The sequence below is a fragment of the Phascolarctos cinereus genome, unplaced genomic scaffold (assembly GCF_003287225.1).
Source record: "Phascolarctos cinereus isolate Bilbo 61053 unplaced genomic scaffold, phaCin_HiC Scaffold_726;HRSCAF=1367, whole genome shotgun sequence".
In the NCBI taxonomy this organism is placed as follows: domain Eukaryota; kingdom Metazoa; phylum Chordata; class Mammalia; order Diprotodontia; family Phascolarctidae; genus Phascolarctos; species Phascolarctos cinereus.
In genome coordinates this window covers 12,888,999-12,912,791 of record NW_027556098.1, presented here as the reverse complement: position 1 = coordinate 12,912,791, position 23,793 = coordinate 12,888,999, and the positions used below count along the sequence as shown (strand labels likewise).

The 23,793-nt window shown below is 37.2% G+C and overlaps 1 protein-coding gene across 5 annotated transcripts in view; it reads left to right on the top strand.

Annotated features, from left to right (window-relative positions):
• TBL1X (transducin beta like 1 X-linked) overlaps positions 1-23,793 on the top strand; it is a 371,320-nt gene that overhangs the window by 46,608 nt on the left and 300,919 nt on the right. Inside the window, exon 2 of one of the 5 annotated variants that reach the window (XM_021006255.2) lies at positions 13,584-13,679. The exons of the other annotated variants lie outside the window; for them this stretch is intronic. The gene's annotated coding sequence lies outside the window, so the exon portion shown is untranslated. The remainder of the gene's footprint in view (positions 1-13,583; positions 13,680-23,793) is intronic. 5 annotated transcript variants of the gene reach the window in all.

The following is a 23,793-nucleotide window of genomic DNA, read 5'->3' as shown; positions in this document are numbered from 1 at the left end:
TTGTTAGGGATATTGTAAAGGATATTGCTCCTCAGGTATGACTTCTTAGATGAAGAAGCATACCTTTTTTTTTCCTTTTAAATTAGTGGCATGTAGGTGGCACAGGGGATAGAGTATTGAACTTGGAGTCAGGAAGACCTGAGTTCAAATTCTGTCTCTGATAAGTTACTAGTTATAGTTTGCCTTTGAGCAAATAAGTTGCTTCACCTCTGTCTCTGTGTTTCAGTTGGGCATAATAATAGCACTTATCTCTCAGGGTGGTTGTGAGGATAAAAGGAGAGAATATTTGTAAAGTTCTTTGCAAACCTTAAAGCTCTATATACAAGTTTGCTATAATAATAATTATTATTATTACTATATTGATGGAGATAATGATGGTGGTGATGAGATACTCATAGTTACAGATGTAGACATGAGCTTGAATTCATATATGACAGGAATTTCTACTCTCCTGGTTGAAAAACTGTCATAGATGATGCGTATTTTATAAATGCTTGTGTATAATTTTGCCATAGGTATTATGAGGAAAAGCCAAGCCATGTTTTTACTGCCTTGCAAGGGAGTAAGATAAGGTTTGACTGGGAGGCAACTTTTGAGAGTTAGGGATACCATGGACATAGTTGAACATTTATAGAGGTATGGCTGGCTCAGAAAGGTTGGGAACCAGTGCTGTGGTATTTCAAAATTGGCTCTTAAAAAAAGTCATGCATGATCTCATACAATTAAAGTCCAAGCCAGAGAGTGAACATGGTGTGACTTTCAATCCAGAGATGACAGTTTCAGATTGGTGAGTTCCAGAAAACTCAGTGTTATCTTCTATCTCCACACAGTCTAAGGTGGGGCTAGGAGTCCAAGATAAAACCTAGAAAATTTGCTCAATCAGGAAATGGTTAAAGGGTCATTTCTTGACATGTCTGAGTACTCATATCCCTCCTTAAAAGGCCCAGTACTGAAATTAATCATATGTAGAAAAGGGGAAGAGCAAGCTACTCAATGCTGAAGGTGAAAGTGAGGGAGGAACTCATGGTAGGCAGGATGGGGAGAACACAGAGACAGGGGATCTCTTCGGTGTTTATAAGATGCTTCTTTAGGAACAGGACACAGCCTGAGTAGAATTTGTGAAGGGAAGACAGTCTGAAGTTTTGTCTTTGATAAAAGGAGAGTACCTTTAAGCAGATTTCTCTTTTTCTAGACTTTCCTAGGAAATAAGTAAAACAACTAGTAAAATAACTGCTTGAACCCCTTTTAATCAGTAACGTTTCTCTCAACTGACTGTTAACTAATCCCTGATGAGATATTATCTGATTAAAAGCATGGTATTTCCTCAGCAGTATCTGCATTTTAATAGGGACCTCTTAAGCACCAAAGGAAAGACTCTTCTTTAATGCCACCTGATACTTGCCCCAAGAAGATGTTCTGGGCTTGATAGAGTCTACTCGTCATTCCTGTCTGTCCAGTGGAATTGCCTGCCTTTCAAACTGACCCTTTTTGACTTACATATGAAACAACTTGACCTCAGTGCTATTTTTTTGGTATCACTTTTTGGTAACTCCAAGAATGTTCCAGTAAGCTCAGTGGATTCAAAAGAGAATTGGATCTGAAGTCAGATGATCTGGGTTCAAATTTTACCTTTGTTATTGTCTGGGTTGGCCCTGGACAAATCAGTATCAGTTTCCGTTTCTTAAAAGACCTTAGCTTGAAAAGGCCAAGGGCCCCACTGCATCCAGGGCCATCTCCTGTTTTCCTGATCTCTATCTTGCCACAGGACCTGGATGGCTCTGGAGGAGAAAGTGAGGCTGGTGACTTTGCACAGTCCTCCCTCACTTAAATCCAGTTGATTTGTGTGTCATGGTATCACCTCCCTGATGTCATGGTCCTCTTCGAGAGCAAAGGACAAATAGCAAGCAAATGACTCCATGAGGAGTTAGAAGGTCCCTTCCATCTCTGAGTCCTGTCTGAGCCTCTTACTTAGGTGTTAAATTGCTATTTAACATAGGGATTCACTAATTACGTTATCTCCCCTCTCCCCCTTTTTGACAAACATCAAGAGGGAAAAACTGTATATATAGTAAGAGTCAACTAGCATTTATTACAAGCTGACTATACTTAAAAGCTAAAGGAAAATTTAAAAGAATTTGATGACTCATTCCATATATGACCAATGTAACTTCGTTACTCCCTTCATTTATCTGTTTGTGATGGAGAAAGGAAATTAACAATTTATGTTTGTTATGAATGGATAGTCAATAAATCTCTAATGTTTTCAAATGAGAATACTGAAAGCAATGTGAAACCTGTTTTTCCTTAAGTAATATGAAATATTTTTCCACTCAGAAAAAATATGAATAAGTAAAAAATGCATTTCTTCTGGGTATAGTTCTTTTAAAAAATGAATCTCAAAGAGTCATTTAACACTGCATGTTACAAAATGCTTTGGCAAATAAGCTTTCTGAACAGATGTTTTGGACATTAATAATATATACCGTATAAGTATATAGCTATAGAAGAAGTTAGGTGGCTAAGCACTTTACAGATATCTCATTGGATCCTCACAGCAATTTTCAGAGGTAGGTGCTGTTATGATTCCCATTTTACAGTTGAGGAAAGTGAGGTAAACAGGAGTTAAGTGCCTTGCCTCAGGGTCACTGTAAGGCCTGAGGTCAGATTTGAATTGGGGTCTTCCTGGTTCCAGGCCAAGTTCTCTATGGACTGCCTCACCTACCTGCTTCTGGGAGCAGTTGTGTTTGAATTGAGACATCCCAGGAAGGCCCCTCTGATCCCCTTCCCCCAACTTCCCAAATATCTTTCTCCACTGAGACATGCTGATTGATGCCTGAAATTTCACAATTAAAGACTCATTCATTCCTTTGGCATATGTCTTTGACCAGGTTAAAAATGCATATCCTCCTGGAAAGAGGTAACACAGCCGGTCTTATTAGTAATTCATAACTCTGTCAACCAGTTAATCATCAAGCATTTAGTAAGCCCCTAATATATGACAGAGATTGTGGTAGGGTTTGGAGGCACAAAGATAAAAATGGAACCATCCCTGCCTTCAAGGAACTTTTTAATATTCTATTGGGGATCTACCATAAGGATAGAAAAATATGTACAAGGTAGTTTTTTAGGAGAGGCAGTCACAAGTGATGACTTCTCTGGCATGAAGGGTGACTTGTGAAAGGGTACAAAGACACAAGTTGAAGTATCCTAACAGTGAGAAGGATGAGATGTCTTGTCCACAGGGTACACCAAGGGGAATAATGTTGTGAAGAGTTTTAAATGCAGTTTGTATTTGATCCTAGAGACAAGAGGCCACTAGAATTTATTGAACTAGTGTTTAGTGACCTGCTTGGACCTGTTTCTTTGGGATACCAGCTTGACAGCTTGATGGATCAGAGAGTAGGGAATCTTGAGGCAGGGAGACATTAGGATGCTATCGGGTACTAATGTCTATGTTAGGATGCTGTAGTCCAGGCAAGAGGAAATGAGGGTCTGCATTAGAGTGGTAGCCATCTGCATGGAGAGGACTTCACCCACATGGGAGGGATGGAATCCAAGGCACAAGTATAGGGCAGAATTGGCCTTGGCCAGAAGAACCACCTTCTTCTTCATCCAACTTGATTAAAGGAGGAGAGAATAGGGGGATGCTATCAAGGGGTTTTGAAATATAAAGTCAGGGAGAAGCGGGAGCTCCAGGCAAATGCCCTTTATTATGGGGAAGGGAGGGATATGGGAAGCTTGAAGAAGGAAGAGAAGATTGGGAACCTTCTCTTTGGCGAAGGAAAGAATCAATTATGGAGGAGTAAAAGAATTGCCATGCTTAGTAGAGATAAGACAACATAAATTTTCAGTGGATCGGTGATTTCTTCCAACAGTATTCAGCAGCATTATACTTACCTGAGAAGCTCAAATGGAGAGCAAACAAAGCTCTGTGCATTGGAGAAAACAGTGAAGGGGCTAAAGAATGAAGAAAATGAAATGTTCTCAGGTTCCAGAGAACATGCTTTGTCTACTCACAGTTTTTCCTGAGGCCCTTTTTAGATCAAGAATTTTAAAAAGGAGTCTTTTTACCCTTTTGTCTTTGAAGGACAGACTTTACTGAGATGCCTTAAGGGGAAATAAAAACAAAAGAAATAGTACAAGCAGAAGTGGGATAGCTAGATGGTGCAGTGGATAGAGCACTGGGTCTGGAGTCAGGAAAATCTGAGTTCAAATCCTGCTTCAGACGTTAGCTCTGTGATTCTGGCCAAGTTATTTAAGTCTGTATGCCTCAGTTTCTTTATCTGTAAAATGAGCTAAGGAAGGAAGTGGCAAACCACTCCAATATCTTTGCCAAGAAAAATCTCAAATGAGGTCACAAAGAGTCAGACATGACTGAAACGATTCAACAACAAGAAATGTGCATATGTGTGTATATGTAGTCATGGGGGAAGGGAAGCCAATGAGAAGCACTGGTAGAGAAAGTTTCCTTTATCAAATCTATCCTGCCCTCCCCCATCCCCCCCCCCAAAAAAGAGATATTGGGAGGTGCATTGTGATGCAGAAGAAAAAGTTCTGGTTTTGAAGAGAGAGGATGCGAATTCAAAATCTACCTTGGACACTACCTGTGCCTGGGCAAGTTATTTAAAATTTTACATGAGTTCAGTTTCTTTATCTGTAAAAATAAGGGGGTTAGTCTAAATGGCCTGCTCTTGTTCTATGAACCTGTGAAACTGAAGCTTTAGGTAATCATAGGATTTTAAAGTCTTTGTCTTTGTGGTTGATTGAGAAGTAAAAGGTGATATAGAATCTTTGGCAGTTGGGTGTTAATTATTTGTCAGCTGATAAACTTTTGTTTTGAAGTTATAACTTAAAATTTTTTTTAACCTGTTAACCTTCAATAAATGATACCGACTTCTTTGGCGGGGGAGGGGACTACTATTTACATGGCATTTTAAGGTTTGCAAAATGCTTTATATACATTAATTCATTTAAATCCTCACACCATCCCAAAAAGGTACATGCTGTTACTTATTCCCACTTAACAAATGAGGTACTGAAGCAGAAAGAGACTGCACAAAATTGTCCTCAGCCAAACTGTGTGCATTTACAGAAAATGACTAAAAAGAAGACATTTCAGAATTCAAAACCGTTTGAGAGCTGACTGGCCTTCTGAGATCTGTAGCTTGGGGGGGACAAGTGTTCCCTCTTAGTGGTGAGAGAGACTTGGAACACAGTCTGTGGGAGACTCCAGCTCCTTTCATTCTGCTATCCCTTTTTCGAATTGGGAGAGTTTAACTCAAGGCTGTCTCTTGGCTTAATGACTGTGGTAGTCCACATCTCTCTCAGGGTGGAGAAGAAACACTTGTCCCTCTGAATAGAAAATCCTAGAATGCTAGTCTCATCCTCGGACCCTCTTCTCCTCCCTCCCCATCCCCACCCCCCATGCCAGGAAGCCTTAGATACTCAGAAAGCGCATCCCTTACAACAATGCCCTTTCAATCAACAAACATCCATTATTTTAAAAAGGCAGTGTGGAATAGTGGTGGCTATAGTACTGTCCATAGAGTCAGGAAGTCCAGAGTTCCCATCACACCTCTGACTTTAACTACTTCTATAATGATAAATCACTTAATCTCTTTTGACTTCAGTTTTCTCATTTGTAAAATGTAGCATCTGTCTTACAAGATTGTTAGTTGGGATCAAATGAGATAATACATATATAATATTTTTCAAACTTTTAAATCATTTAAACATTTTCAGACATTATTATAACACTATTTAAATGAACTTCACTCACTTTTATATACTACATTCTCATGTAGTGTTCCTCAGATTTGCATTCTCTATTCATTGTTTCTACCTCTTTTACTCTTTCACTCTTCCTCTTATTCAGTGCTTACTTGATTTGATTCAAACTATTCTCCCCTATTTTCTTACCCCAGTTTTTCTACTTAACTCAGTATTCCCCATTAGCTATTTAATTTAGCTAACTCTTTGTGAGTCATATGAAGTTATTGCTGCTAGCCAGGCTTGGTTTTGTTTCCATTAGGAAGAGATGGTAGTAATCATAGAGGAGGTGACAGCTCTGTTGTTATTGGCATAAGGAGTGAGATTTGGGTGGGTGATAGTGAGTGAAGGTCACTTGGGATAGGTGGTGGGAAACAGCTTAAACTTGAATTGGTCCGTGGTAGTCTTGATATCAAGGGAACAGAAGTGAGTTATTTGTTTTGTTGCTGTTTAGTTGTGTCTGTCTCTTCTTGACCTTGTGGATCATAGCACATTAGGCCCTTCTGGTCCATGGTCTTTTCTTGGCGAAGATGCTGGAGTGGTTTGCCATTTCCTTCTCCAGTAGTAGATCACCTTTTGTCACAACTTTCTGCTATGACCTCTTTTTCTTTCTTTTTTTTTTTAAATAGTTTTTATTTTGTTTGGGTTTTTTTGCTTGTTTTTTGCTTTTTGGTGAGGCAGTTGGGGTTAAGTGACTTGCCCAAGGTCACACAGCTAGTGAGTACAATGTGTCTGAGGCCAGATTTGAACTCAGTTCCTGCCAATGACAAGGAAGGGGTCCATCTATTGAGGATCTACTATGTACGAAGCTTTGGCCTAGTCATGATGGGTTATACAAAATGAAAAAAATTTGAACTGCTATCTAGAAACATTTAGTATTGGAAACATGTTCACAGTTAATTATAGTATCAAGCTGAACGTGGTACCATATAAGTGGCATATATATATGGATCAATCATAGGTGTTGGGGGCACATACAGATGTACTTGGACTAGGTAGATATAAACCTTAATGTACAGATTAAATGTTTAATTTAAAATTACTACTATGCTAAGGTCTCTTCAGTCAAACTAAATGCTACTGAATCTGGGAAATCTAGTGAATTGTAAACTCAGTTTGAGTTGGCAGCATAATGTGGTAGATGGAAGAACTAATGTAATTTTAGGTTGCATTAATAGACGTATGGAGCCCAAATAGTCCCACTCTACTCTAGTATTCAGTTCTAATTAGACCACATCTAGATCATTCCGTTTTTTCTTGCCCTGAGCTTGCTAGATGACTGTAACATAATGACTGGGAAACCATGTCATTGAAGGATTGGTTGATGACTTAACTGGATAACTTTAGCTTAGAAAAGACTTGGAAGGAAGGGGAGGATGTTTGAACATGAGCTATCTTCAAATATTTAAAAGATTATAATGTGAAAGAGGGTTTAGACTTGTCTGCTGTTAGAGATAGCTTGGAAATGTTAGTGGAAGCCATTGGAATGTTTAAGCCCTGCAAGGAAAGAGAAGAGCAGAGAACAACTTTAGGCAATGCTCATGTCTCGGAAGAGGGAAAGATAAATAGGAATGGAATGAAGGAGACAGAATGAGAAGAGAGTTTGGATTGCATAATATCACAGAATGCTTGAGAGTTTGGAGAATGAGGAGTAGTCAACATTGTCATCATGCTAAGAAGGTCTGAAAGAATGAGGCCTGGAAAAGGCCAGGGAATTTCGCCCTTTAGGAAATGATCATTCACTTAGAACTGGAAAGATCCTTGGAGACATCTAATTTTGTACAGGAAGAAACTGAAGCTGAAGGGGTTAAGTGACTTTACTTCAGTCTCGAGGTTAAAGTAAGTAGCAGAGACAGGATTCCAATCTAGGTTTTCTAACCCCAAGCTTTCTACGACATCCTCTAAACCTTTTTGGGAACACTTTCAGAAGAGTAGAAGAAAGAAAGGAGGAATAAGTTGGAGCATGAAGTGGGAAGCATTAATCAGGAGAGGGCTGGTTTCCAATTCTGATTCTTCTTGATACTTAAATAGTTTTTTACATCTGTAAAATGGAGGTAATAATCCTTAAATTATTTATTTCATTCAGTTTTCATGAGCTGCCAATGCTTTGGAACAGGAATAGAGAAGGTGAACAGCTTTATGTCTTGCACAAAGTCAAGTCCTCAGTGTGGCCTTGTCTAAAGTGATTTTTTTTTTAAGTTCAAGTTGTCTGGTTTTTGGGATGATCCCCATTGTACTTTGCTCCATTATCTAATAGAATCTAAAGTTACTTTTGTATTACTTAAAATACTGGGTTCATACTTAAGGATGCAGACCAGTAGTGTACATCTTTGGCTTTTGGGTATATTATTTTTGATTCTTGAAATTGAGTTTACTTTCCTTATTTTTTTTTGGATGTAAGCCATCATATGCTAACCAGGCAATTTTATTGGTTATTAGGAGACTAAAATGAATTTTTGTGTGTGTAATGTTGGAAAATAAAAGACTGAAAGATGCATTTTCTTCCAATAATCATTTATTAAGCATGGATATAATATTGTATTGAAAACTTAAAAGGCTTTTAGTTAGACTTACAAGTTTAAATGTAGATGTTGATATACTACATTTACCCTAAGCTTTAAAGTCAGTCAGTAAACACTTAATGAGTGTCTTCTCAGTGCCAGGCACTGTGCTAAGCCCTAGGGATACTAAAGGAAGTAAAAGACAATTCCTGTCCATAAGGAGCTCACAATCTAATGAGGAAGACAACAAGCAAACAAATATGTACAAATAAGCTACACACAGGATAAGTAGGGCATATTTAAGAGAGGGAGGCAGTAGAATTCAGAGGGTTTGGGGAAGACTTCCTATAGAAGGTGGGAATTTAGTTGGGCTTTAAAGGAAGCAGCATGGAGATGAAGAGGGGAGAGTATTCCAGGCATGGGGTACAGCTAGAGAAAATTGCATGGAGCTGAGAGACAGAGGGTGTTGTTCTTGAAAGCCAGTGTCACTGGAGCAAAGAGTACATGTCTTTGGGTGAGGTGTAAGAAGGCAGGTCATGAAGAGCCCTGTCTGCTAAAACAGGATTTTGTATTTGTTCCTGGAGGTGACAGGGAACCACTGGGGTTTACTAAGAGGGGTGTGTGTGTGTGTGTGTGTGTGTGTGTGTGTGTGTGTGTGTGTGTGTGTGTGTGAGAGAGAGAGAGACAGACAGACAGACAGACACAGAGAGAGAGGGAGAGAGAGAGGGAAGGAAGGAGAGGTATAGTTGGGCCTGTGCTTTGGAAAAATTGGTTTGGTTACTGAATGGAGGGTAGATTGTTGTTGGAAGAGGCTTGAGGCTGGCAGACCCCCCAGAAGGCTGTTACAATAGTCCAGGCATGAGGTAATGAGGACCTGTACGTGAGTAATGGCAGAGTCAGAGGAGAACAGGCATATTAGAGATGCTGCAAAGGTGATTTTGGCAGGCCTTAGCAACAGAGATAGTGAGGTGTCAAGGATAGTCGTGAAGCTGAGGAACTGGAGAATGGTGTTGCCCTCTATAGTGATAGGGAAGGTTGGAGAAGGGGAAAGTTTAGGGGGCAAGATAATGAAAATAATTAATGCTATAAAGTGGTTGAAAGTGAACTTAAAACCCTGAATCTTGCCACTAACTGTTGTAGTGGAATGAATATAAGATTTATAATAGGAGGCCCTTGTGTTCAAATCCCAGCTCTGGCTCCTTTGTGAACTTAAGTCAGTTTACATATGTGAACCTCAGTTTTGTTATCTGTAAAGTAGAGGGGTTAGATTTAATGACCTCTAAGTTTCCTTCAGTGAATAAATTTGTGACGGGTGGTCTGGGACCTTATGGATCTTACGAGCAGCTAACTCTCTTAGGATGGTGACTTAGGAGCAAAAACTGAGACAGGGAAGAAACGCTGATATCCTGGCTCCTCAGGACACAGATTTCTAGTTAAATGATGTCAACTAATACCTTACCCACTTATAATAAGTTTTTAAAATATTGTAATTATTATAGTTACATATGCTGAACTGTGTTTTAAAGTAAAAAAGACAGCCTTCCAGGTGGGGCTGTAACTTGACATTATTCTGGTGACCAAAAATCTGATTAAATTTGTAAATACCATAAATATTCCCACCTCTCTTAAATAGTAAATTCAATTCAGAATCATAGAGTGTATGGTTCACTTGTCAGATAGATTGGTGACTGTGAAAGAACTAGGAAGAAAATGAGCTAAGAGATGAAGTTTGCTTTGGTGGGTGGCAGGGGGATTGGGTCCTTGATGTCTTGTCAAGGCTATGACTGCCTGATTCTCATGTAATGATGTGCTAGATATAATACTAATGTTAAGCTGAACAGGAACAGGCAAACAGAGAGATGTGAGCACATGGCTTCCGGCTGAACTTTATGCATGACTGGTCATCTTGTAGGAGATGGGGAGGACTAACTTTTCTGTGCTGATGTGAGTGAGGAACAGTGCTGAAGCAGGGCTAGGGAGGAAAGGTCTGCTTCCCTGTTCTCTATCAGGTTTGTTTAGGAGAAATACTATTCACTACATCCTGAGTTCCAAGTTTGAACTTTACTGTAGGGGAAAAAATATTTCAAATGACAGATACCAGCAAACACAAACATCCATATACAAAGAACAGAAAAACAGGATTATGTGTGAAATGGAACTGCTATTGTATACGATTTGTGTTTTTAAAAGAAAACATTTTAAAATGTTTTTTAAAAATCCAGTATAGGACCCCAGGCTGTTTGGCCTATGATGCAATTGAAATTGCCCACACTGTGATGTGTGGATGGGTTGCAATCTGAACTGATGTAGTGACTGACCACATCAATGATATCACTGATCCATTTGTGAGAAGTTGCCAAAATAGTATACATACAGAATGATAATGTTTCCTCCTTATTGTATTTTTTAAATGGAAAATACATAGTATTTTAACTAGTTCAGTCGTTTGTCTTTTTGTTTGTTTGTTTGTTTGTTTTTGTTTTGGCAATTGGGGTTAAGTGACTTGCCCAGGGTCACACGGCTAGTAAGTGTCAAGTGTTTGGTCTGAGGCCGGATTTGAACTCAGGTCCTCCTGACTTCAGGGCCGGTGCTCTATCCAGTGCACCACCTAGCTGCCTCAGTTGTTTCACTCTTGTCCAACACTTTGTGACCCCATTTGGAGTTTTCTTGGTAAAGATGCGGGAATAGTTTGCCATTTTCTTCTCCAGTTCATTTTGTAGATGAGGAAACTGAGACAAAGAGGGTTTAAGTGATTTTCCCAGGGTCATAAGTGTCTGAGGTCTGATTTGAACTCAGGTTTTCCTGACCCCAGGCCTACCGCCCGCTTTATCCACACTGTGCTGTCAGTATTTTAGGTACACAGGGGATAATTGGTTGGTTATGGGCTAGAGTGGGGACCTAACTGGTTTATAATATTTTTACATAAGTAGCTAAGTGGTACAACAGATACCTGGATTCAAGAAGGCCTGAGTTTAATTCTCCTTCTCAGGCACTCATGAGCTGTGTGACCTTGGGGAAGTCACTTAACTTGTCAGCCTCACCTGTAAAATGGACATGAAAATACCTACCTCCCAGGGTTGTTATAAGGATAAAATGAGATAAATGTAATAAAGCACTATATAAATGATAGCTGGTATTATGATAGCAAAACCATGTTGCAGTTTGCAAATAAGTGACCCATTTAAAAAATAAATTGTAAGAAAGGAAATTGATACATATACTTTTTCAAATGTATACTTTTTCAACAACTACCTCTCTAAAATACTTAAGTGGTTTCTATAGCATTTTAAGTTTTTTCTATAGCATTTCTATAGTCTCTACTTGAACTCTAAATTTTTATATTTTTATATGTTTCTATTTTAGATTTTTCTTTAAAAAGAAAACCTCATTGAATCATCATTTTCCTTTTGATGTGCATAGTAGTGAGGGAAACTTTAAAAAAAATTACCTACGATGCTGCTATTGCAGAAACTGGTATATGGATTCTGTTTGGATATCCCTTCCTTTTCTTATGCAGTCCTCCCATCCCTAGTACCTTTCACTTAAAGAATTATTAACAGCAGCTGGAGGCATATGCCTTTGAACTCAAGGGGAGTTAAACTAGAATTTAAAAGCACTGGTAAATTTTTAGGTTAACCTACTTAAAAAATAACTGTTAAAACCCCAGCAGAATGAAAAATCATCTATTTTTCATGGCCTATACTTAATGCAAATTTTAAATAATTAAATGAGTTGATGGCGGCCTGTTCCTTTGATCTCCTTGGCCTGAGATAACTGAAAGTAGAATAACAGAAACTAAATGTTTGGAGGAGAGTATTCATTCAGTTAATCAGTATGGTGTGGGTTACATCTCCCCTTAGACTTACTCCTTCTCATGCTTTGCCCTTGGCTGTTCCCTCTACTGATCTGTGTCTTAAAAAAAAGTTTTTCTGTGAATTTGACAATTCTCAATAAATATAAACACTAATAATAAATAGAAACATTTTGCTTGACAAAGAACAGAAAAAGAAAATTGTATATGAGACTATGAAGTTATAAATATGTAGATTTTTAAAAATTACATTAAATTTAATACATAGGGCCCTGGAAACAAGAGAGAATTTCTTTTGTGAGGAAGGCAGAAAAGGCTAGTTTGACTGAATAGTAGAAGGTGGGAAGGGGAGTAATGCCTAATGAGACTGGAAAGGTAGGTTAGGGTCAGGTTTCAAAGGGTTTTAAAAGCGTAACAGAGGTGTTTCTATTTGATTTAGTTGTGTGGCATGGTCAAATTTGGCAGAATGAATAGGACGGACTAGACTGATTGTGGGCAGTAATTTGTGCAAGAGCTGATGAATACCTGAATATAGGTGGTGGGAGAGAAAGAACTGGACATGAGGGATTTTGTTGCAGTAGAAATAACAAGATTTACCAATGAGGAATCAAGGACAATGTTGAGGTTACAAACCTGGGAGATTGGGAGGATGATAGTGCCTTGGTCACATCTCTTAAGATATGACCCTTTTTGGAGCTTATTGTTACTGTATGGGATATAAAATGTTCATCTAAGCTTCATTTCTTTCCCATTTTTCTATCAATTTTTGTCAAATAGGGAGGTCTTATGCCCAATAGTTGAGGTCCTTGGGCTTATTAAATACTGCTCCTCTGTTCTGTTGCTTTTGGATTTTATTTACCTAATCAGTTCCATTGGTAATCTTATTCTGTTTTTTTTTAAACAGCAAAATTTGGTGCCAAATAGTGGAGGACCTTGTTGATTTCAAAGCAGTACATGAATATGAGCTTATTGAACATTTCTGTTGGTTGCAATTGAAGAGTTTTCAGTAGAATGGTGATCATATCTGTGTGGAAGGATGATTGTAGGGAAGGGCATGCCAATTGGAGGATGACTAAGAGCCTCTTGTACTTAAGCCAGGCAGGTGGTAATGAAGGCTCTACTAGGAAGTGACAATGGGAATAATAGGGAATTGGGCTGCATTCAAGAGGACAACTAGTTTACATGGCAGAAGGGAAGGGAGAGAAGGAAAAAGCAAAATGTGAAAGATGATACCAAGTCTTCAAAAAATGAAAAGTAATATCAAGCTTTTGAGTATAGGTGATTGGGTGAACATCTGGTGGCAAAAATATAGGTAGCATGCTTCACAAATTCTGGAGGAAATCCTGGAGTTGAGTTTTATAATAATATTTAGGACCTGAACATCATGCATGACAGTGCTTCTGTGGCAGATGAACTTTTGCATTTGGTGATGTCAAAATATGTCAGTAAAGATTGCCCCGGACAAGTCTGTACTTCCTGACTTTTTTTTTTTCTGCCAAAAGCTCATAGGATAAGAAAAAAAATCACATATTGTACATCGTTCATTTCATCTGCTCATATTGGGATGGAGGATTTCCCTGGCTTCTCACTTCTGAGAGGTAAGATACGGTGGTGTGGTATGAGGGATGAGGTGAGGAACTGGGGGTGAAGAGCAGGTCCTTTTGCATGTAAACCTTGTGGATGCTTCTTTGTCCTTAATAGCTTTGTGCTTTGCCCGCCTTCCTTTCATCCCTTCAGATGGAGGGGATCGACTTAATAGCTTACGTTCTGTTACCTGCCACTGTCTGTTGCCTTCAGTTGTTTCTTGTCTTTGTTCTATGGTTCATTTTGGAAGAGTACAATCCTACCTCTTCTCTTTTTGAAACAAGGATATCACTCTTTGGTGTTCCCTAGATTTTTGTTCTTCTGAATCAAATGTGGAAAGAAACCAAGAAGTAAAAGGATTCCCTCTTGTTCAGACCCTCACCACCCTTTCCGTTTTCTCACACTCCCTGGGGAAAGAAAAAGTCACGTGTAGGTGTCATTTATGGATCTTTGGAGGCAAAAAAGGAATTGATTAGATTTTATCTACATTTAACAAGAAGATCTGCCTCAAGTATTTCTTTCAGAGGGAACTGGGAATTTTAGAATGAAGAGTAGGGTGCATAACACTTACTAGCTATGTGTTCCATCTGTGAATGGAAGATGAGATAGAGTTGGGGAAGAGGCTATTGTTGAAGAAAGAGCTCAAGGATGTAAGAGAGGAAAGAAGGTGAAGAGATGGAATAAGGGAAGAAGGTGTTGTTGAAAACAATGCTAAAGGACATAAGAGATTATGGGAGTATTCCCTTCGCTCTTCTCTCTCCTCCTTTCCTTGTTCCTTTGACACTACGTTTGCTGGACTACACCTGAGGAAGTGTGAAAGCAGGTGGACTGGGAGTCCTTGAAAGAAGCCAGGGGAGGGGGAAGAGGAGTAAATCTTAAAATAGTGGCAATAGGAAGGAAAGAGGAGTTCTTATGGACACACTGATCGAGTTTATCTATAGGAATCAGTGCACGAATTGGGCATATTCAACTTGGGGATTAGTTCTGAGAAAGGAAAACATTGCTTTAGTGAACAAAGTATTTTGTACATGCTGAAAACATGAGTTGACTTATTGGTTGTGCTCAGAATATCATTCATGTGGTTTGGGCCTTACCAAAAGCTTGAAAGGATCCTTTAAGACAAAGAAAGAACTTGGCTGCCTGTAGCAAAGTCTTCAGCTTTTGTTCCTAAAATAACCAAATAAAAAGCATTCCTAGGAATTTGGACCAGTTTCCTAATAAGGCAAGTGAAAACAGAACTATAACTTGTAGTTGAGAATACTATGGGCAGAATAGTTTAACTCCGTGCTCCTATGGCAAGATGTTATTAAAGTTTACCTAGAGTATACAATTATTATATAATTGCTTAATAAGAGGAAGCTTTTGTTAAGATTTACACTGAAGTGTTTAGCTTTTAGAAAAGAAATCTTCCAGATTTTAATGGAAAATTTTTATGGTCTCGAGTAGTGGTGTGTTTTTGTTCTCTACTGTTTAAGATAAAACGTATTTATAGTAGGGTGAGTTGTGGGCAGCAAACAAGCCAACCCTGACTGTAGTATAAATATATGGATGGATATTTAAAATGTCTGTATGCACATAAAATAATGCCAGAGGGACATTCGTTTAACACAGCTACATAAATGAAAATCTTTTTTGATATACAAATTTGCGTAGTGAAAATAATTTTCTCCCCAGAGAAATGGTCATTTGAAAAAATCCACGATGCTGTTTGAAGTATGAAATATTATTGATTTCTCTTGCTTTTTTCCCTTCCCCCAGTTTGGATGAAGATGATTCAATCCATAAGCATCCAGTAAGGTCAGCTGACACAAGACCATTCCTGCCTTTTATTGTGTCTCCGTTTATTTCCTGTGTTGAGGATAGGCATAATTAATATAGCTGTATTCAGAGGTCAAAATGAAATTACTTTTGATTAGGTTTGTTTGTGTAGCTTCTTTGTTCATATCTAACATAGTCATACTTACTAAAAATGGAATTTATTAAAAGTATTTTTTGTTAACTCATTCATATATGTAGAATACATTCTCCAAATATGTATAAAGGAAATGTATACAAACTGCACTGCCTCAAAATAAAGGAAATAGTATAAATTTGGGCTAATTGATCAATATTGTTTCTAGCTTTTTTTTAGGAAGACTTATTATTTTATTTTTAAAAAATATCTTCCCCCAATTACATGTAAAGACAATATATTTGTTGGTTTTTTTAAATTTTGAATTCCAGATTCTTTCCTTTCCCATCTCTAAGATGACCAGCAGTTATAGATTATATCTGTGCAGTCATGCAAAACATATTTCCGTATTGGTCATGTTGTGAACCAACTTTTTATTGTCTCAAGTTACAGGGAGAAGTGAACTTTGAATTGGAAATACAGAATTTTAGAACCAGATGGGACCATGTAGATCATCCTAGTTTATTTCATTTATAGATAAAGAAACACTGATAAAGGGAAATTATGACCTACCCAAGCATATAGTAATATCATATTGAGTAATAATAATAGCTCACATTTATATAGCACTTTAAGTTTTGAAAAATACCTTACCTATTTTATCTCATTTGATCAATAATCGTATGAGGTAGGCTCTTATTCTCCTGTTGTGGATGAGAGCACTGAAGTTGAGAGAATTTAAGTGACTTGTCATACAATTAAATGTCTGAGTCAAGATTGGAACCCAGGGCTTTCTGACTTCACATCAAAGTATTCTGTCCATCTCTTCATGCTGCCTTTAAGTAATTAAAGCTCATGGATTGGGGTGGGGGTTGGGGGGGGAACAAAGAGAACAACTAAGATGTCAGATTGAAAAATCTTGCCATCGACCCAATTGATTACCTTTAAGTGAAATTAAACTCTGCTTTTAGGTATTTAAAATGTAGGGGGGGGGTTGTTCATTTCTGAGATGGATAAAGGCAAATATCACAAATAGTATTTCTAGTTATAATTTTGTGGTAAATAGGCATAACTATTCTAACAAATCATCTCTCTTCCTTTTTAAAGATTTCTTTTTATCTAGTATTTCTGATGTGTGAATTTTATAATTCTTATGCATAAATTAAAAAGTATGATTATGAACTAAGGAGAAGAAAGCTGAACTGGAAATATATTTTTCCCTCTCTTCCCCCCCCCCCCTTGTTTCCATGTATTAGTTTTGGAGATGGGGAAGAAGCAGATGAGATAAAAGTCTGGAATATCTGACAGAAAGGTTGAGAAGAATTTAAGGTAATTGTAACTTAAAAGCTAAACAGAAAATAAGAGTTCATCTCTCTTCTCAGTTCATAATCATACTTTTAAATATAAAAATAGAGAGTTGATTCAAGTGTTTTTTTAGTGATATTTTCTGTAATATGATTTTACTAGAATTAGGCTCAATAGTTTCAGTCTTGTTAACAATTTTGTTTTTGTGGTCATTGAATGTTTTGGGTCTATTAACAATTAAGAATTAATTGCATATTTGAATAGTGAATAGACCTAAAGCTATTTCACCTTGTACATAGTTACTTTGAACAGTTCAGTTAGCATTTATTGAGCACAGAACATTTTTGCTAGCAGGAGGAGACATACTAAGATGAATAGCAGTGGATAGAGTGCTGAGCCTGAAGTCAGAAAGGCTCATCTTCCTTAATTCAAATCTAGCTTCAGACACTTACTAGCTGTGTGACCCTGGACAAGTCACTTAGCCCTGTTTTCCTCAGTTTCCTCATCTGTAAAATGAACTGGAGAAGGAAATGACAAACCACTCTAAGTGTCTTTGCCAAGAAAACTCCAAATGGGGTCACAAAGTCTGACATGACTGAAATGACTGAACAGCACAATATGATATTTTGTGGTTACGAAATACTTTTCATGCAACTCTGTAAGATAAAGTACTTTGCTATTTAACAAATGAAGAAACCTCCTTAGAACAATTAAACGACTTACTTAATTACACAGCCAAGAAGGGACTGAGCCAGGATTGTCTTTACCTTCACACAGCTCATGTACAGCAAACCTCACTCATTTAGCTTAGCTGGTAAGTGGAATGTTGTGGTTAACCCAACATTTTGGTTAATAGAGAACTTTCATACATACATATATATATATGTGTGTGTGTGTGTGTGTGTGTGTGTGTGTGTATATATATATATGTATATATATATACATATATATACACACATATATTATGCATAACTGAAAGATTTAAAAATTAGAATACAATTAAAATGTACTCAGTGTTTAAGCAAGCGTTTGAATTGTAATTAAGTCTTTGGGAATCGGATGGCATCACATGAGTTTAATCTCACCTTGTGAACAACAGTTATTGTATCTCATCATGGATGTACAAATTTATGTTTACAATCAGATAAGCTCTATAGGTTGTCAGTACAATTGCTTATTGTAGTATGGACATGTTAGCATTTTTCATCCTTTCAGTTTTTCTTGCGTGGATAGTCAGACCAAACTTTTTTTTTTTTAGCCAAACTCTTGAGTGATAATTAGTAAAGCCACTGCAAAGGGATGGTGTGCTGGTCCATGGTTGAACAGGAGAATAAGAATGGGCTGTTTTAGGAAATTGCCAAGTTCTTCTAATAACCCCTTTTCTTTTTTTGTTGTTGATTATTTCTTTTTCAGTATATAGAGAGCAACAACAGAAAAAGGATTGTGTATTAAACTGAACTTATGTAAGCTTACTTTAAAAAAAAGTATATGAAATTTAATATGTTAATAAAATTGTCTAATTTCCCTTTTGTCTTCTTTGACTTTTCTTCTTTGTATTTCTGTTTCATTAATGCTCCTTTCTTTATTTTTTATGTTTTTGTGATTGTGTTATTCCCTACCAACTCATACTCTTTCCACCACCAGCCATAGGAACACTTCCTTTTAGGGAAAGAAAAAGTGGTTGACTGTGAAAAACATCTCAACAGATTGACCACATCTGAAAAATATGTTTCATTCTTTACCTCTACAGCACATATAAAGCATGCTTCATTGTCAGAGATGTTGGGGAAATGGTTTTTTAAATTATCTGTCTTTATTAGAGAATTTTAAATAACACACACATAAAAGAGGGAAAAAGAGAGAGATGTTAGGTAAATAGGAAGGTGTGACATACTAAGGTTCAAAAACATTTTTCATCTTTTTAAAAAAGCTTATATAGGTGGAACTATTAGACTTCCTTTCCACATGTAAATTATACTTAAGTAGAAATTGATCAGTACATGAAGGCTTTCTTTGTAATTTGAAGTTACTCTTTATCTTGGTATAGTTCTTGAAAATTATAGTAATTAAAATAGGATTTCAGAACACACATCACTTGATTTCCCATTTTTGTGCTTGGTGGAAGGAATATAGTTCTTTACAAAATCTACAGAATACATTTAAGTGCTAAACAAAATCTGGAAGCCCATAACCATTGTTTGGCAAGGTCCTAAAATTTAATTAAGAAATGGTTAACTTTGAAATAGAAGAGTACTATATAGGTGGGAAAAGACAAAAATAAAGAGTACATAATTGCCAGATGGATTTTAAAAGAAAAACACATAAAATCAAGTAATCATTTTTCCTTGCTCATTTTTAATACCATTAATTTGATAGATGCACCTTTCCTTTTGTCAGTGATATTGCATAGCTAAGGAAACACCCAACTTTTGCCTATGGCACTGTAAGAGGAAGACTCTTAAATATATGGGATATGTAAGGAAAAAAAATCAATTGGATGGGAGTTTTAGAGATTTTCTTCCCTGAAAATTGAAATTTTTGTTTTAGAAATTTAGAGTAATTTGACAGATTTTTAAAAGAGGTTTTTCCCTGTGGAAAAGCTTACATTTAGGGTTTTTTCTCTTTTCATTAAAATGATTATTAAATGTCTTTATAAATTGTTGCCTTAACTTACTGCCTCTAGGGACAGCTAGGTGGTGCATTGGATAGAGCAACAGGGTTTGGAGTCAGGAGGACCTGAGTTCAAATTGGGTCTCAGACCAAACACTTAACACTTACTAACTGTGTGACTCTGGACAAGTCACTTAACCTCAGTTGCCTTGCTGAAAAAACAAACAAACAAACCCCAACAAAAACAAAAGCTTCCTCTCCCTAAATAGTTTCTAAGAATTGAATAGTGGGAAAATTTTAACCAGAAGATTGTTGATCATCCAAAGATTATCTTAAAATTTTAATCCAAACCTGAGACTAGAAAGACTTAAGGTAACAAAGGTAGCAAGTAGGAGAGCTGGGATTTGAATCTATGGCCTGACTCCAAATCCAATTCTTTTTATCATTACACTTGACTACTCCTCTGTACATCATTTGAATCAGTATACATTTAATGTATCAAAAGATGTAGACAAAATAAGCAAACGTGGAGAATCCATGGGTGTTTCATTTTGAAAAATACAGAGAAGATATAGATGGAAGACTTTATTTTGGAAATGGGAATAATTGATTTTGCCAATTCATGTTGCTATAATTTTTTTGGCAGAAATGTCAGCTTATTTTTACAAAAATTTTATTTTTTCCCCAATTACATTTAAAAACTCATTTTAATTTTTTTTTTTAAATTTTGAGTTCCAAATTTTCTCCCATCCTCCCTCCCCTCTCCCATCATTGAGAAGGAAAGCAGTTTGATAAAGGTTGTTATGCATGTGCAGTCATGCAAAACATATTTCCATATTATTCATGTTGTGAAAGAAAACACAGACAAAAAAACCCCAAGAAAAATAAAGCAAGTTAAAAAAAGTATGCTTCGATCTACATTCAGATTCTATCAGTTCTTCCTCTGGAGGTAGCATTTTTCAACACAGGTCCTTCAGAATTGTCTTGGATCTTTGCATGGCTGAGAATAGCTAAGTCATTCACAGGTGATCGTTGTACAGTATTGTTGCTACTGTGTGCAATATTCTCCTGGTTCTGCTCACTTCACTCTGCATCAGTTCATGTGAGTCTTTCCAAGTTTTTCTGAAACCATCCTGCTCATCATTTCTTATTGCACAATAGTATTCCATCATAATCATATACCACAACTTGTTCAGCCATTCCCCAATTGATAGGCATCCCTTCAATTTCCACTTCTTTGCCACTGTAAAAAGAGTTGCTACAGATATTTTTGTACATACTGGTTCTTTCTCTCTCTCTCTCTTTATTTTTTAAATCTCTTTGGGATACAGACCTAGTAGTGGTATTGCTGGGTCAAAGGGCATGCATAGTTTTAAATTGCTCTCCAGAATGGTTGGATCAGTTCACAACTTCACTAACAGTGCATTAATGTTCCAGTTTTCCCACATCCCCTCAAATATTTGTCATTTTCTGTTTCTGTCATGTTAGTCAATCTGATAGATGTGAGGTGTTACTTCGGAATTGTTTTAAATTTGCATTTCTCTAATCAGTAGTGATTTAGATAATTTTTTCATAACTATAGATAACTTTGATTTCTTCATCTGAAAACTGTCATGTCCTTTGATCATATGTCAATTGGCGAATGGAAATATCAGTGATTATAAACATTCAGGGCCATAGTACTACAGAACTTAGATCTGGAAAGGATGTTGGAGATCATTTAGTCTTATCTCTTCATTATATAGAGAAGGAAACTGAGGCCCAGAGAATCTAAGTGACTTGGATCATTGCCCATAGATGGAGGGGACCTTAGAAAATAGTTGATTTTCTTGTCTTCCATTAGACAAAACAAGCTCCATCCTTAGTCTTTCACGTATTGCAGAAAATGTAAGTTAGGTCCAGGAGGGCACTAGGGTTTCTGCTAGGTATGTTCCTCTTACAGCATGGTTGTAAAGTCTTGTCATTTGTCTGCTTCTGAATTGCCTGGAAAAAAATGATTTATATTTGAAAATAGATCAATAAATACAGTAATTAAAATCTACACAAATTATTAGGGCTATTCTGTGGCTTGATCAGAGAGCTTGGAACTTCCCCCTGGAACCTTGTTACGGAGCATTTTTATTTTTTTCTTGTCTGCTTTTCCTGAAGTTTATTGAATATATTTTCATTAAAGTAATTATTTGTCTGAACTCTCAGGTTATGAGTGGTTCATAGCATTAAATATGGATACCTGTCCTATCATAGCTATAAAGATTAACAACAATATAGTCCCTCACTTCAGGGAGCTGACATCCTATTGGGGATTGTTTTCATTGTTTTCCAAGTTCCCTGAGATGATGTAGACTATGACCCATCCATGTCTGTCCATTTGTTAGGATCCCTATCTCTGTCTTTCTAGAGTTTGCCACTCAGTGTTTTGCCACTTTCTTGATTTTTTCTGACATCCTGAGGTTACCAGTGGAAGATACTACTCTGACCACCCACTTGTTACAGCCTTCTAGCCGTATGCCTACCCATCTTCTCTTTTTGTCAATTATTTGATTACAACCTTTATTCCTGTTCTTCAGAGATCAGTTTGTTATGTCTAGTTTACAACCATCATGCATCTTCCCATGGTCCCCTCTGTGATGTTCACCTTTAGTTCTTCAGAGGCAGTGGTATCCCAGCTCTCACTGCCATATGGGAATGTTGGTAAAACCTTGAAAAAATATATGCTGAGGGCATTTTTGAAGAGGCTGTTAGTCGGTAACAAGCAGATTTTCACAAATGATGTTCAACATTAGACTTTATATTTACCAATCACAGTTGACTGGAAGTTGTAGAGAAATATAAGGTCCAGTTGAGTTTCTTGTCGATTTATCAGAAAGTATTTTTGACTCAGTAGAATAGAACGCTGTCATACGGCTTTTAACAGCAAGGTATCCTCCAGCCACATATGAAGATCATTCAAGACTGAATAGCAATAAAATTACCCTGTTCAGTGACCCTCTAACAATAAACATCAGGTGAAAAACAGGGAGATGTACGCTCGTTTCACCAAAAGTATTTGTCCCTCTGCTAGAGGAGATCTAGCATAAACTCCAGATCTGTGAGGCATTCCCAGGGGGAGATGAGATTTTCCAGATATTCTTGTTTGTGAATATCATTGTATTGCTTGCATCAAGCCCCAAGACACTTCAGAGCTGTCTGGAAGAGATTTATAATCACTCAAAGGAACTAAACACCAAACGAATAAAGAATGTCCTTGTCCCAGATTTTAATGCGAATCTGAAAGGACAACTGATAGAGTTTGCTCAAGGTATGTATGTCTGAGACAGATAGTACAGATGGACAGCGAACTAGTCCTGGACTTGAAAAAGGAGAGAGCAGGCTGGGTTTGCTTTTGGGAAATTGCAGAACGCTTTTCACTGACCCTAAGTTTTCCAGCAAAGGCACATCTTTTCAATGTAGAAATGTATACAAAATAAAAAACAAGATGATTTCTGTTGGGGAGGTACTAGTCACTGAAGCAGAATCAGGAAAGGCTTTATGTAGGAAGTGGTTGCTTGAGCTGGAACTTTGCAGGAAGCTAGGGATGCTAAGAGGTGGAAGAAGTGAGGAGGGACTGTATTACAGGAGAGGGAGGTGATGGCCTGTGCAAAGCAGTGGAGGAGGGATAGAGAACGTTCTTCATGAAAGACAAAAGCCTGAAACTTTGTGAATGAAGAAAACTAGATTGGCTGAACCAGTGTTGTCAAACTCAAATAGAAATGGAGTCCATTAAAACATCTAGAAGGATATCTGCAGGCTGCATATTGACTTAGAAAACCACTATTAATATTGTCTATATTCTATTGTATTTTTATTTATTTTAAAATGTAGTAAATAAAATTATAGAATGTTACTTATGTTTTATTATAGTTTTATTTATTTTGTTAAATATTTCCCAGTTACATTTTAATCTGGCTTCAGTTGCATTCTGAAGTATCGTATTATTTGACACCTCTGGGCTGCATTGTAGAGTGTATGAATAGGAGTAATGTGTATTAATCCTGCAAAGTCAGGTTGCAGCCTGGTTGTGAACGGCTTTAAATGTCAAGGAGAGGACTTTTTTATTGATCCTATAGGTAATTATTGAGGAACATAGTGATCTTAGCTTTGGGAATTTCAGTTTTGTATCGGATGGATTGGAGAGGGGAGAACTGGAAATAGGCAAGCTAATTAGGAGGCTCTTGCCAGTAGTCCGGGGAGAGGTGATGAGGGTCTAAAATAATGTGGTAGCTTTGTGAGTGGAGATAAGAAGACACTTGAGAGATATGGAGGTAAAATTGACAAGTCTTGGC